Here is a 15,001-nt window from a genome sequence, read left to right as displayed (position 1 = left end):
TTGAAAGCATCTCAGGGATGTGAAAAATGGCAGAAGAAATTTAATTCTCGGCATAATATTCAGTGGCGGTAGCACTATTATGCTGACATAATTGCAGGTTGGGTTCATGCTGAAAGAGCGTTTGCCACAGCTGAGCCACGTTTTAATAGATCAAACAGGCCTGTGGATGAGTATCACAGTATTCATTTAATATAGAGCCACTCTTTTCTGTCTAATTTGAATTTTTTATCAACAAAGCACGATATCATACACTATGTGTATTGCTGCAACCCTAATTACTCATCTTTTTATTCCATTCTCAATGCATTTTAGTGGAATTTCAACCAATGGAGATGCTCTTTATGAAACTGCAGATGAACAAGAATGTTAATTTTGAAAACTAATAAATGTCTCTTGTATCATTGTACTGAGCCACTCACACTGGACCCAACCACATGGGTTCAATCAGAAGAAAACTGATGCAGAAAATATATTGTAAAGTTTACAGTAAAACCTTTAACTTTATCTCTTCAGCTACTAGAAAGAAATGCATGGGAAAAAAAATCTATTTTCTGGAAGGGAAATATCAATAAACTTTTAATGGCTTTAGATTTATGTACAATACAGTAGAGCTGTGTAAAACCAGCATGCCCAGTCAGTAGAGAGTCCCTAAGAAATAATAACTATTATTGTACAAATGAGCTGAACTAACTAGCTTCACCTATCTTTCAGACCTAGTCTCAGACTCTGTTCATCACACAACATCTAAGACCAAAGTAAACTCAATAAACCCACAGAGTTCCATCTTTACACAACTGGACTCCTCTGCTGGCTCAGTGGAGCTGAATGCTCTGGTTCAGTGGGGAAGAGAGAAAAACATGACCTGCTGGCTGTCACAGACGCCTCTTATCATACCCACTGAGTTCCCACTGTTGGTCTGGACATGGTTGCTTCCTGATATTACTACCTGATAGCTATTTGTGTCAAATAGGCATAACCTAAAGGTGAGCTCCGGCCAGACAGGACTAACATAGATGTAGAGATTTAGAAAACACAACTAAAAAGAGGAAGCATGAGCAAGGAAAGAGTCTGTGGGGATTTTTGGCATTCTGCCTGACCAACATCCAATACTGGCAGGTTGGTCTTTTACAGCACAGCTTTATAGGGTATTAAACTGTTTTTTTTTCTTTTTCTTTTAAAACTTAAGCATATACAAGCATATACATTTGCAGCATATTCTCTGGCTCCTTGGAGTTGTACAATGAGCAAAATTTGACAGTCCAAAGTCCTGACTGTTGAATTTGTCGATTTATGGCAGAACATAGGTTTTTATTAATTTTTGTTAGTAAATTCCAAGTGCTTTAGAGCTTAATAGGCAAAATTCTGAGATAGCTGACACAAGTTGTCTACATATGCTAAAGTCAAAATAAATGTTTTTTTACTTAATCAAAGTCTGAGTCATTTTTAGCGTTTTTTAAAGCTTACATAACCTTCTGTCAGAAGGTTCTACAGTGATCATACTTTAATAGTATAACCTACAACCAGACCATTAAAAATGTGGATGCGTAGATGGATGAATGGAACTACTTGAGAATAAGGATGAAATAAAGTCTGGAGTCTGTGGTCGATACTCCGATTACTGCAACTGTTAGCAACTCTACTGTGACCAAAAATATCCTCTTGAATAAGAGGATTATTATTCTGCATGCATAGTCCGCACAGATAGACAGATGGAGACTCATCTTAATCTAATGCATCTGGAAGTTTCATCCTCCTAAAAAGAAGTTCTTCCTTTCTACTATCGCCTCTCGCTGTCTCAAAAATGGAGACTGAATCATCTATATAAAACTATACAGTTTTTATTTATTTATTTACATTGTTTGTTACTAATTTTTAATTTATTTCATTTAATTTAATTAAAATGGATTGATAAGGAATTGTATTATCTTGGCTGACAAAATAACATCTGACAGTCTCAAAGTCTCATTTAATGACATTAGATTAGAACTGGAGCTGTTTTAATACTACTCCCCAAGAAGACAATTTGTTGTGACATGGTAGTATTTAAATTAATAAAAGAGAATTAAATGACTTGAAGATAAACTATAAGAATAACGAATTGCTGTGGGCAAAATAAACAATCTAATATTTTTTATTTTAAACAAATTTTTTGTTGTTTTTGCTGAAGCACTTGACTTTAAAGTTTTTGTGCAAAATTATTAGTACTATTTTTTACTTTCATTGCTTTTTGTAAGAGGCTGAATGGAAACATTTAAAAACCACAGTTTTAAGTGTCTTTATTAAAGTTATTTCCTCATTTTGTTTTGATTGCCCTAGCCTTGAAAATCTGGAAGTAATTTCTCCTTGGTTTAAAGTCACATTGTTCACATGATACCTGGTGTCTCGGTTATTTGTTTAAGGAGGCTGCGAATGAAAAATATCAAAATTGATTTTTATATAAGAAGCCTTGTTACATGGGTTTGTTTTTAAGCACAGATTCTCCAACAAAAGCCTGATGTAGCACTGAGCCACCATCCCATTTCACACATCATTTGCATATAGATAGCACAATCAGAGATGTGCAATGACATGACAGCCTGAATTTTCAGATTACTTGAGTGTCGAAGTGATGATTGGATGAAATCTGATGATTAACGGCAACGGTTTCAATCAGCTGGCTTGCGCGCTAACGAGCATCAGTGGATATAAAAAGGAAAAACTTGAAAGAAAAGGACAAGGAGGTCATCGTCATTGGTATTCAGAGGGGAGAGAATAAAGAAGCAACATATGAACAATGTTGCTTTAAGAACGACAAGAAGAGGAATCCTTAAAAACTAATGGTGTATCTTTTGAAATGCAGACCAAACAATTACCTCAGAGTGTGAGTGTGTAAGTGTGGAGTTTTCTATTTGTTTGAAGGCTGGAATCCCTGCATGGTGTTGGTGTGCACTGCATCCTAATAATGACATCAGCATTCAAGATTTGTCAACTATGGAATGGAAAGTAGTGGGGCACTTAAAAATGGATTGATTCCATACATTTAATGTAAACACAGATTGCTTCTTCTATCTTTAGATGTCTGCCATTATTCTCAAATAGGTAATTGTGGAGAAGCTGCAATATTTTTAGTCTTTAGGTCTGCCATTGAGAAGTTGGATGGCTGAAAAAATAAGTGCACCGATTCTTCTGTGCACTGGGTGGCAGTGTTGGCAAAGGCATTCTTACCTTGGGTCATTACACATTTCAAAGGTTTGCGATTATCTCCTGAAGTCCATTTCCGATCATTTTCTCCTTCTTTTTCTTTAATGAGAAAATTTCAATCTGACATGCTATAAAGATGAACATGCTCTAGAGGCAATACAAAATGTCCAATCCTTTGTAACACTTTCAGTCAATCCTCTTTGGGGAGACAGGTGTGTTCATAGTGCCTTCTGAGACACATTTTTTTTAGACGTACAACATCATCACACCCTTCATTCGGGAGTCTGGATTGAGTTTTAAATTGCGGTCAAGGCAGAAATGCAGTCGAGGGTAACTCTGCATTCAATCTGACACAGTGTTGAAGGAGCCTTTGTGAAAGGTCAGGTAAGCAGCTGCGACACTGTTCATCCCAGCAAATGTCACAATGTCTCGGGGGTTGATGTGACTGATGAAGGACCTTATCTGGTGGCATAACACCAGTGCTAGTAGAGGACTTTTCCAACAGAAATGATGAGTCAGTGGGGGGGAGATGAGCCTAAATTTTACAGCAGACTGTCTTTAGGTAAATATGAATCAAGTTCTTTGATTGTAATTTCCTGTACCTGCTGCCCAAAGCAGCTTTCTAGCCTGTGGAGAGGTTTTCCCATGACAGTGATGGACTTAAATGTGAGGACTTGACACATTACACAGCATCAGCTCTGTGCACCAAAGTTAACACTTGCATATACACGAAAGCTCTTGCTGAGGAGCTAATTAACTGTTTGAAATGTGCCACAAAGAACAAGATGTCCTCGTGTTTGGCAGTAGAACAAAAATTTACAGGAAATCTATTGCAGATCAGGTTGTCTGACAGCTATTAGGGTGTCTTCACATTACATGGCCCAATTTAGAAATCCTCCTTCAATGTACAGGCAATCAGGTTGCTTCTTTGACTTTTGTGGTGCTTAAATCAATTTTTTCTATTTGCCACATCACAAAAGGATGTATTGAATCTCTTCTGGGGACTCATTTTGCCACAAAATTCCCACTGCCACACCATGGCAAAAGTTTATCAGACCAAGTCAGGATGCAGCAATTCACCTAATGATACCAGCCTGCTAACGCGATGCTGCTGCTATAATGGGGTTGCTGATTTGCTTCAAATTCTTACCAGTCTAACCCCACTGCCCTTCTTCATGAATCCACTGCTCCCACACTAAAACATGGTACAAAATTGGGTCCAACATGGAGCTCCTGACATAAATAACAACTATAACTTCCCTACTGAAATGTTGTGCATGTTGAAAACCCACTGGGAACTCCAGTGCTCTATATTTCTATAACATGCACCTGAAGACTTGCAAAGTTTTTTTCAAGAACTCTTGGAAGACAAGGAATATTCTGATATTCCTTGTCTGATATTCTATATATATATATATATATATATATATATATATATATATATATATATATATATATATATATATATATATATATATACTGCTCAAAAAAATAAAGGGAACACTCAAATAACACATCCTAGATCTGAATGAAAGAAATATTCTCATTGAATACTTTGTTCTGTACAAAGTTCCATTTGCACAACAGCAGGTGAAATTGATTGTCAATCAGTGTTGCTTCCTAAGTGGACAGTTTGATTTCACAGAAGTTTGATTTACTTGGAGTTATATTGTGTTGTTTAAGTGTTCCCTTAATTTTTTTGAGCAGTGTATATATATATATATATATATATATATATATATATATATATGTATATATTTATTTTGGCTTAAAACACATTTAAAACAAGATTATTGCGTTATCCAGCTATTTTTGTACTTCATTATCCTATTCACACTATTGTCTGGTTGTCTCTTTTAAAGGCATTGAAAGACAATGCCAAAGGAAATTAATGTTTCAGTACTGCCTTCCAATCCATTTAAAGCAGATGCACAGAACAGTTTGATCAACCAATAAGTAATGCTGATGAAGGCTTGGGAGGAGGAGACTCAGCATGGGGATGCAGTCTTCAGGAAGTGGACTGTTCTTGAGTCAATGTAAGACTTCCAGATGAAACCTGGTATGAAGAGGAATGGAAAAAGATGACAACTGAAGCTGGGAAGTTTAAAGGAATGAGGGTGAGGGGATGACAGAGGATGAAGTGAGGTCCGACAGAGAGTAAGGGAGGGTGGGGATGAAAGGATGTGGCAGACTGTGAAGGATGGGTGACGTTGGATGTAAGTGGACTGCTGGGTAAGAGGTGTGGCTGAGGTGTAGCCCAGCTCCCAAACCTGAGGCACCATCTTAACTTAATTTGTGGATTGTTAGCACAGTTTCTTCCATATGTGGTTCTTACTTCCTGTTTTTGAGAGAGGCATGACTAAAAACAATTAAAAATTTGATCTAAAAGTAATTATCTCCTTTGAGAAACTTTGAAAAATGTACAAAAATGTACAAGTTTTATGGCTGAAATAAAATATGATGTTTGCTTTATAATCAAGTTAGCATGAGATAATGTTGGATTTTGATAACCGGTTTAAAGACAATTATGATCCAAATTACGAATCAGTCTTTCAGAGAAAATTGTCACATGTGCCCTATTGTTTTATGTACCTGAATATTTTGCTATTCTTTGATGGCCACTGATCTGCCCTCTCCACACTACAAACAAGTCCCCTGACTTGACAGAAACTTTTAATTAAAATTGACTTCCTGCACCGTACCTTGTAACTCCGGCACTTCCACACGGCACCTTAACCACTCTCTATGGAATTGTTTTTTATCTTCCTTTATTTTTCCATCCATCATTTTGGCAACGTTGCCATTTCCCACCGGGCATGGTACATGCTCGGAATAATGGCCATGACTTGGATCTATACATGCAGGTGGAAAACAGAAGGGAAAGCCCACCTCATTTTGTGGAGATTGTAGATCTGTGGGGATCTATAAAGAAGAGAGGGAGGAGGAAAAGCAGCATGAAAGCAAACATCAAGATGGGCTTGTAAAAACATGAGGCATTTCTGTGATATGCTTGTTTGCCTGCTAAGCTTTCCCCCAAGGACCAGTGTGTGATATTTATTGAATTACACATCAAATATTATTGAGTGAGAAGAAACATGAACAACAAATATATCCATTTGGATTTAGTCATAATAATGAACAGCACTGATATTTATTTAAAAAATATTGAACGAGCACATTTTTATGCATATTGTCAGATTGTTCACATAATTTATTTTCTTGATGAAAACTAATCAGTTCACTGGAACAACAGTTTAATTTGTTGTGAAAAATGGTGTGGAAGCTGTTTAACATGCACTTCCCGTTTCCTGCAATCCACTTATAATTACCCGGGTTGAGAAAATCTCCCACGATACCATCTTTAGAAACCCCCAGCAAATTAGTACGTGCCACTATAAGCAACTACCTACCTATTCTGCGCCCTGGACAAAGCTCTTTAAAGACGTCTTTTAAACATTTGGTGCCCCCAGCCTATTAAAGGAGCCAAGATTAAAACCCAGCTCATCCCTGTTCCTCTTGTTCTGTAATGATGGAAATCCTGTGTAAAACCTCCGTCTTCATCCCTAAAATCCTGGAAAACTCTGAATTTACTCACGATTTAAAAAGAGTGACGTCTGTTTGGGCGACACTCGGGTGCTTCACCACTCATCCGATCAATTAAGGAAAAGTACATGAGTCTTTCTTAGTCAATTTACATGTCCAAAAGCATGTGTGTTAAGAAACTTCTGTGCTTCAAAACTTTATTAATTTTGGGGTGAGGTGAGTTTCTCTATTGATGAAGGACACGGCCAAGGTTTAGTTTATTATTCACAAAAGCTGGAAATAATGATAAGGTAGTATAGGAGTTAGAAATACATTTAATTGTTTTTTTTTCTTAATGAATTTTGTACAATGGATCCCACAGGTTAGGTGGGTAAGTAAATGAATATTTTGGTTTCCTTGTTAAGAAGTGATGCCAGGACAATTCAAGGCTTTGTCTGCTATAATGAGGTCAATGTACTGGGTTATAATGTTGAAGGCAAAAGATGCAGATCTTAATGTACTGGTCCGTTCAAATTTTAAACATTTCCATTGGTGGGATATGAATTTAAATTAGGGATAAAAACAAGTGAAATTTGCCACTATCTGTAGGTATTTGTGCTTAGCATAGTGCTGTGGGCCCCAATTTCATTGTGTAACTCTTTAACTCTTTAACTGATCACAATCTCATGAAATGCACATTTGGCCTTGGGGATAGACACACTTACAAGCATGCCGAGGGGAATCAGCCTCCCATCTGGTGCCTGTGCCCACTTTTAAATGTGAAGGGTTTTAGGTGGGGGGGATTCTGGTCTGAGTGAGTTTTTAAAGCATTTATTACAAGATTTTGAGTCAGAAAGGTGTGGGATGGTGGTTTCAATAAATAAAAATATAAAAACTCTAGACATCACTTGCTTCATTTTGTGGTAGGAGAAGGACGACAGAGACTCTGGGCAGAAAACCTCATAATCAGCAGTGTTGTATAGTAACAAAGTACAAATACTTCACTACTTTACTTAAGTATAGTTTGGAGTACTTCATACTTTCCTCGAGTATGAAAATTTTTGATGACTTTCACTTTTACTTCACTACATTTCCGAACTTAATTGCGTACTTTTACTCCGATACATTTTCAATGTGTGGTTTAGTTACTCGTTACAAAAACGCGAGAGAGAGAAACAAAGTGTTTTGACCCCACCTACTGATTAGCAAGTAGCAAGCAGGCTACCGAACAAAGTCCGTAGCCTGCTTGCCTGGGCTTGTTCATCACCTCCAATAGGATACACCTGTTTCGCTTTTCCCATTGTTGGGGAAATCAGAAATCAGAACACCTTACACCGGGTGGGTGGGGGGACGAACAGAGAAGAGTGCTGCCCGCACTGACGCGGCTCAGGGATTACGTGACACGCAGCGCCGTGCCCTATAATGCACTGTAAGCTATGTAATGTGTTTTGAGGCAATTGACCAAAATCCCGGACAATTTTTAAATTCCCCCCGGACATCTTTTTAGGTCTGAAAAGTAGGACATGTCCGGGAAAAAGAGGACGTCTGGTCACCCTAGTTCAATGGGGGACAGAAGCCATAGCGATAGCAATTTAGACTAAATTCAACGAATATAGGAAAGGCATGCAAGTTCAAAACCACAAACCATTAACATGTGCTACTCTTTAAAACTGGAACAATTTATTAGCAGGTTTCATTTTGCCTGCACTTGGTTGGGTACATTATTTTAAGTTTATTTGACAAGTTTACCAAAATATAAGAAATGTCATTCAAACTTGCCTTGTTTTACTCTTTACTTGTACTTTTCATTACATTACTTGAGTACATCCATTTTTACAGTAATTTCCATACTTAAGTACAAGAAGTTTCAGATACTTTAAGACTTTTACTCAAGTAACATTTCAGTCAGTGACTTCGACTTTTACCAAAGTCGTATTTTGGAGAGGTACTTGTACTATTACTTGACTCTGAGATTTCAGTACTTTATAAAACACTGATAATCAGTGTTTTTATTGTCACATAAAGCGCTAAGGTGCAGACTAGTGTGTGTCTGCCACCTGTCGCTTCTCTGTGCTCCACCTAGCGATCCTTTAAAGCACGGTTCTATTTTTAAGCATGGCGCTGTGTTGTCTGGCATCGCTTGGAGGTAGAACCCAAAGAGTTCTAGATGTTGAGTAATTAGATGCAGCTGCATTTCCCCCTGCACACCGGAGACAGTTCTGTAATGAATGAGGAGAGGAACTGCCTAAGCAGAAAACGTTCTTTCAGGAAAAAGGTAGTTAAGGTATTTGAAAGAAACAAACCGAGCAGACCAAAATTTAAATCCTGTTAGGGGCTTGTTCACACTAACATAGAGACATTGTTAAATATATATATATATATATATATATATATATATATATATATATATATATATATATATATATATATATATATATATACAGTATATTGCCATTTCACCTCCACCTCATCTCCTCTCATGCATTAAGATTTTTGGGATACATACATTTTTTTTTGGATTAAAAACATTAATAACAGTGTAGATTTAAAAATAAACTTAATGACACAACAGTGTGTCTTAGGCAATTGAATTAACACCGTCTGCCCTAAATAAAAAACAATAAACAAAAAAAGTTCACCATGGAGAAACAGTAAATATGCAGCCTGTTAAAAAATAATGATGTATCCACAGTTTGTTACTTGTTAAAACAGGCATGAACCCAGGAGTCTGTTTATATTTATTTTTTATTGCAATATCTGCAGAACAATCATTTAAAGCTTGCAGCTAAAGCTGGTACACAGTTTGTCTGTCTGCATGAGTAGACTCATTAGGATTTCAACAACAGGCACGCTTGAAACCTTGCAGTGTCACTTTGTATATAATTAAAAGGTAGCACACAGAGTTTTCTAAAGTGGCAAAAATCTACATTAACCCAAAGTGATCTGAACATTTCTCATATGTCTCTCAAACAGTGTAGCAGTGATAGTAAATGACAAACACAACCAGTATAGCACCGTTTTTGTAGCTGACAATGTAAAAGGTTGCTTAGAAATGGTACATGTTAAACAATGTCTTAATTTTCACAAGTTGCAAAGAAATCAGGACCAAACTATTGAGGAATATGTTAATTTAAAACAGATTGTTGTGTCTTCCCCAGCAGTTTTTCTGCAGGAGTAAAAGAAATATGACATTAACCATCCCCAGGGCAGCACTCTGTGCTGAATGACTGTTTGAAAGCTCTGTTTTTCTCTAAGCTTAAGCTCGGAGGATTTGTTAAATAAATTGACACACAAGAATCGGCAGGGTTTTTTTTTTCTTGCTGTGTGGCTCAAATATGTTTGTTTTCTATGACATACCACACAGAGCTGCTATCGTGCAGTGGCTGAACCCATAATATGATTAATCTAACCTTATATGTAGTTTGCCACTATAAACAACATGTAATAGCTACAGTATGTGTCCTATTGTGTTACAATTTATAATTTAAACATAGCAACATTTCACCATTACAACCATTTTCCAGCTGTTGTGCCACAAAATGCATCTTTTTTGAGTTCATCCATTTTGTCTTTTTAATCAACTTCATAAGATGTCCATTAATGTTGAGCATGGATGTAGAAAACCACATGTGTGAATTATCTCCTGCTTAAAAAAAGAAAACAAAACCAAAAAAACACCATAGAAAATTCCTGATTTCACAAAAGTCAGCAAAAGTCCTGAGGAGTTCTCCATGCACTCCAAAAGATGCCAGTCTATTTACCAGGTTGTAAAAGGTAGAAATGGTAAAATATGCTTTGAAAATGATAATGTCATCATGATTCCATGCCTAATAATTATGCCAATGGTGTGTGTCTTCGAGAGCTGTCAAGGGCCATTGGCATTTCCTACAATTAGATTAGCAGAATACTGGATTTACAAATATTGAATGTGTAAGAAAATAATAATAATAAAAAAACTCAAAACTTATTGTAAAAAGAAATCCACTTCAGATTCATAACTTCATTCAACTTTGTAAATTCATGCTCCAAAACCACGCGGTGCTTGTGATCAAATTAAAGCTTATACACGAAGGTAAACCTGCTGGTTGTAGCACCTCTTTGACCGTTGGAAAAATTTTTATGTTTTGCAAAGCAATAACCCAACATGCTGATTAAAATATCAAAGGGGTTTTCTGGCCGCCTGGCACAGTGCTCGTCGTTCATTCCTCCCTGACTGTGGCCACAGTGCAATGGAGAGTTTGGTATGAGATGTCAGATAATCTCAGAGCAGAGATGGACTGCATTAGTTACAGATAACATGCTTCATCCCTCGGTTTGGCATCGAGCAGCAATGGCTGAGAGAGAAGCACTGGCAAGCTGTTGTGGCCGGTGCTGCCAAAATGTCTCCCCATGTGACCTCACCATGTGAGACAGACAACAGCTTCCTCAGAAAGAGAAAATATGAAGACATCAGACAACAAAAAAGTAAATAAGTAAAATAAAATAAAATAAAATCTTCTGAAGCCGTGTTAAATGTTAGCATTTATTTAGTTTTCTGTTTTTGAAATGATGATGTGTAGGGTAGGGTTAGGGTTAGGGTAAGATCAGAAAGTGTCCAAAAAGTTGACACTTTCTGATCTTTTGTGTTGGTTCTTGTGGTTTTCTGCAGATATTTGCTTGTTGTTAAAAATAAAATACCCAACAATAGGTGGTAAGGTCCTGAAACACTTTGGTTTTTAAAAGAAATGTTAAATCTTACTAAAAAGCCAACCTGATATGCTGTACCTTGGAGTTAGTCGCCTCGGGCTCATCTGTGCAGCCATATGTGAAAAGATATAAGACTAAATTAAAAAATCGAACTGAATTTGCTAGAGTGTTACATGAAATGATTTCTGGGTGTATTTTCCACAGGTACTGAGGTGGAAATCCCAAGTGTATCTGCAGAAGCAATCTATCATTAGGACTAGAATCTCTGGTCACTTTTATGCCAAGTAAAGTGCATGATGAGGATGCAGATACTGAGCTCCAGCCACTTCCCCCCCCTCTGCACTGCCACAGCTGTCAAAGCTGTCATCCAAAGTACCTGCCCACACTGCATGGCCAGCAGCAGACTAATGAACAGCAAGGAGGACAGGAGCACAAAAATTCTCCTTAGCAGATTGACAAGTGGTGACAACTGTGCAGCAGCATTATAAAAGTCTTGGAGCTCCTGTCACAGTGACAGAGGTCCAAGGCAGAAGTGTTTGGGTTTAAATAAAAGCTAAAAATAACTACAGGAAAGCTCCACAGTGCTGACCTTCATACAGATATGGATTCCTACATGGTTCAAAGCTTGTTCTGAGTACTTTTCTTTTCCAAGTAAAAGGTTGAGTTCAATTTATCTTTAAAAAATCTGACAAACATTAGCATGTAAATCACTGAGATTATAGCTAAGTGACTAATTTCCATCTCTATTCCTATTGGCAGGTTGGACTTAGAGACAAACAACAATAGCAAGAAATAGAACAAGCAGATGTAAAACGTCCTAGAAAATGCATGAAAGGTCATAAAATATAAAATAGATGTCACTGCTGCACAATCAGCCTGAAATGAGGGAGTTTTCACTGTGAAATAGTATTAAAAGCAATTTAATACTTGTTTTGTGAAGATGCTGGAACTGAAAGATGATTTCCAAGTCCAACAATCTATCCCAAAGAGTTGCTGCCTTATCCTGTCACTATACCAGCAAGAATGACAGCAAGGAATACATCCTCATGACTACCAGAAGTGCCGGTTATCTCCACCATGCCCTCACATAGTGAACAACCCACGTCACTGTCATCATACCAGTCAACACCAGCAGGCAGAAGTAACAAAAAGCTGCATGCACTGCCAAGCCTGTCACATAAGTTACAAGCAGAATCTATGATTTATAAGCAGTGAGCATAAACAGAGGGAAACCCCCAAACATGAATAATAAATCTGTCAGAGCCAATTGAAGTTCTAAAGACAATCCTTCTCCACCTCACTTTTATTGTTGGCTTTACCATTGAAGCCAGCTTCCCTCTTAGATTGGAAAGCAACACATGTTGGCAGAAGCAGACCAACTTCAACTGGTTGCATCTGAAAGTCTTGGTTTGTCTCATCTTCATCACATTCATCTTCATAAACTAAATGAAATACGTCAAGAACAAAACTCAAATAATCTCCATACCTGCCACAATACCTTTGCTTAGTAACATCAACTGTTTTAGTCTTCTCATTTTTTCCCCGCTCCAACTTTGGAAACTCCTGGTCTGAAGCTCTGAAACTCTGTTTGACCTTTACAGCATGGACTTTAAATCCGTTATAAACTTCAACCTGCTCGGGTGTCAGTTCATATACCAGTCATAATAATTCTAATTTCCTACTGAGAAACAAGAGAAGATCTCTAGAATTAATTCTCATTAGTTTACCTTTGTAAAACATTGTGTGTCTTCATAGAAGAAAACCCAGGGGTTAATCCCCCATGTTAGTTTTGATCTTGTAAGTAGTGTGTTTTGGTTCTGCTCTCTGGGTGTTAATTAGACTCATTCCCTCAGCTCCCATCGTCGGTATGCTCCATGATATCTGTAAGTTTCTCTTTGTTTATTGTTTATCATGAGTAATATATTTCTGTCTGTTTCAGCCACTGTCAGTCTCTGTGTTTGGGGCATCCTACAAACATCACAACATGACTCATACCCTTCAAAGCTTAAATCTGATATGATTTTTGCTTTTGCTGCAGCTTGGTTATTACATCATCTCGGTTCTATCTGCAGAGAGAATTGAGAGCACTTCAGCATTTTGTAAATTTGAACTTCTCGGTCCCTTTGACCCTTAGGGAGCCTGTTGGAGGCATTTGCCCTGAAAGTGCCTCAAGCAAGTCTTCTGTCAGTGTGAAGCAGCAGATATTCTGCTTTTCCGGCTTTCTAAACTTCTCATCTGATCTAAGACAGTTAAACTAGTCAGCCTGAAAAGTGGTGCGAATTTTTTCCAACTTCACTGAACTGAACACTGAATTTGAGCTAAAAGATTCCACATTAATGTAGGGGCCCATTCAAAAGTGAAAGCAAAGTAAATTGAGAAAAGTTTTGTGCTGGTCTGAAAAAGATATGAGATTCAAAACAAACTTCGCATGTCTTTAATATTTGATAGATCCACTTAGAATGCAATTTATTTAACATCATAAAGATCCCTCTTTTCATCCTTCCTTCCTGGATGTGGTGGCATAATTGCTGAAAAGTGGAAATGACAAAGAAAGTATTGCGGAAAACAATCAATTTACATTTTTGACACAGGAATATGAATTCCTGCATAGGAAACAGCAGGAAATCAGAGAAACAAAATGGAGTTTATTTTTGTGCACAGCTTGATAAGAAAATTTATATATTTTTCTTGCAGCACAGTTGTGCATTGTTTTCTGCAAAGCTCCATATATCTTACAGGATGAGAAAAAGTGATACACAAGTTAAAAATTCCTCTTCAGTACCTTTGTTAGACACAGCGGCGTTCATGAACTGGATCTGTCGATCAACACTTTTTTAAAAGCACAACAAGAAAGAGGTTTTGTATTTCAATTCATGGTGTAAGATTATGGAACAAGTTAAATGAGAAGTTGAAACAAAGTCAAAATTTCATACAACAAGCCATTTTTATAAGGTATTGAAACATGGGTGAGAGATAGCACTGATATGTAATGTGTAAACTGAGGCCAATGCATATGAGTGTGTGTGGATATGGATGTATGGATGTCTATTAGACATACTGTATGTGTGTTTGGTGAGTTCATAACAAAACCCCCCCAAAAACAAGATGGGAAATTAATGCATCTATGTTTTTATTTTTTTTATTATTAATAATGAGGGTCCATAACTGAAAACATGTTAAGAGTTTATGGGGTAGGAATTCACAAGTTTCTGTTATTTTGTACTGCTAGCATGTTCGAAATGAATAAATAAAAACAAGGTCTAAATTTAGGTTTTTGTGATTTATACCACCAATAGCCAAACAACTAGTGTTCTCTAGTTGGTTTGAAACCTTTATGCATTTAGACTGGGATATTGATGATTTCTGTTAAAACCTATTAAGATATCTAAACAAAAAATGTCTTTTGTGAAACAGTCTGACTTTCAAAAGCAACCTGTTGACGTCTTCCAAGATTTAAGTGGATCTGGTTGAATTTCAGACTTTGTCCAAAATGTTGATCTTTTGTGGATTTCACAAAATCCACATTAAACCAAATTTGTGTTTCTAAAAATTCTTGTAGTATTAAAATTATAGATTTTTTTTCTATAAAGGCATCATTAAAAATTTGTTTAAC

The sequence above is a fragment of the Xiphophorus maculatus genome, chromosome 19 (assembly GCF_002775205.1).
Source record: "Xiphophorus maculatus strain JP 163 A chromosome 19, X_maculatus-5.0-male, whole genome shotgun sequence".
Lineage (NCBI taxonomy): Eukaryota > Metazoa > Chordata > Actinopteri > Cyprinodontiformes > Poeciliidae > Xiphophorus > Xiphophorus maculatus.
This window is presented reverse-complemented; position numbering follows the sequence as displayed.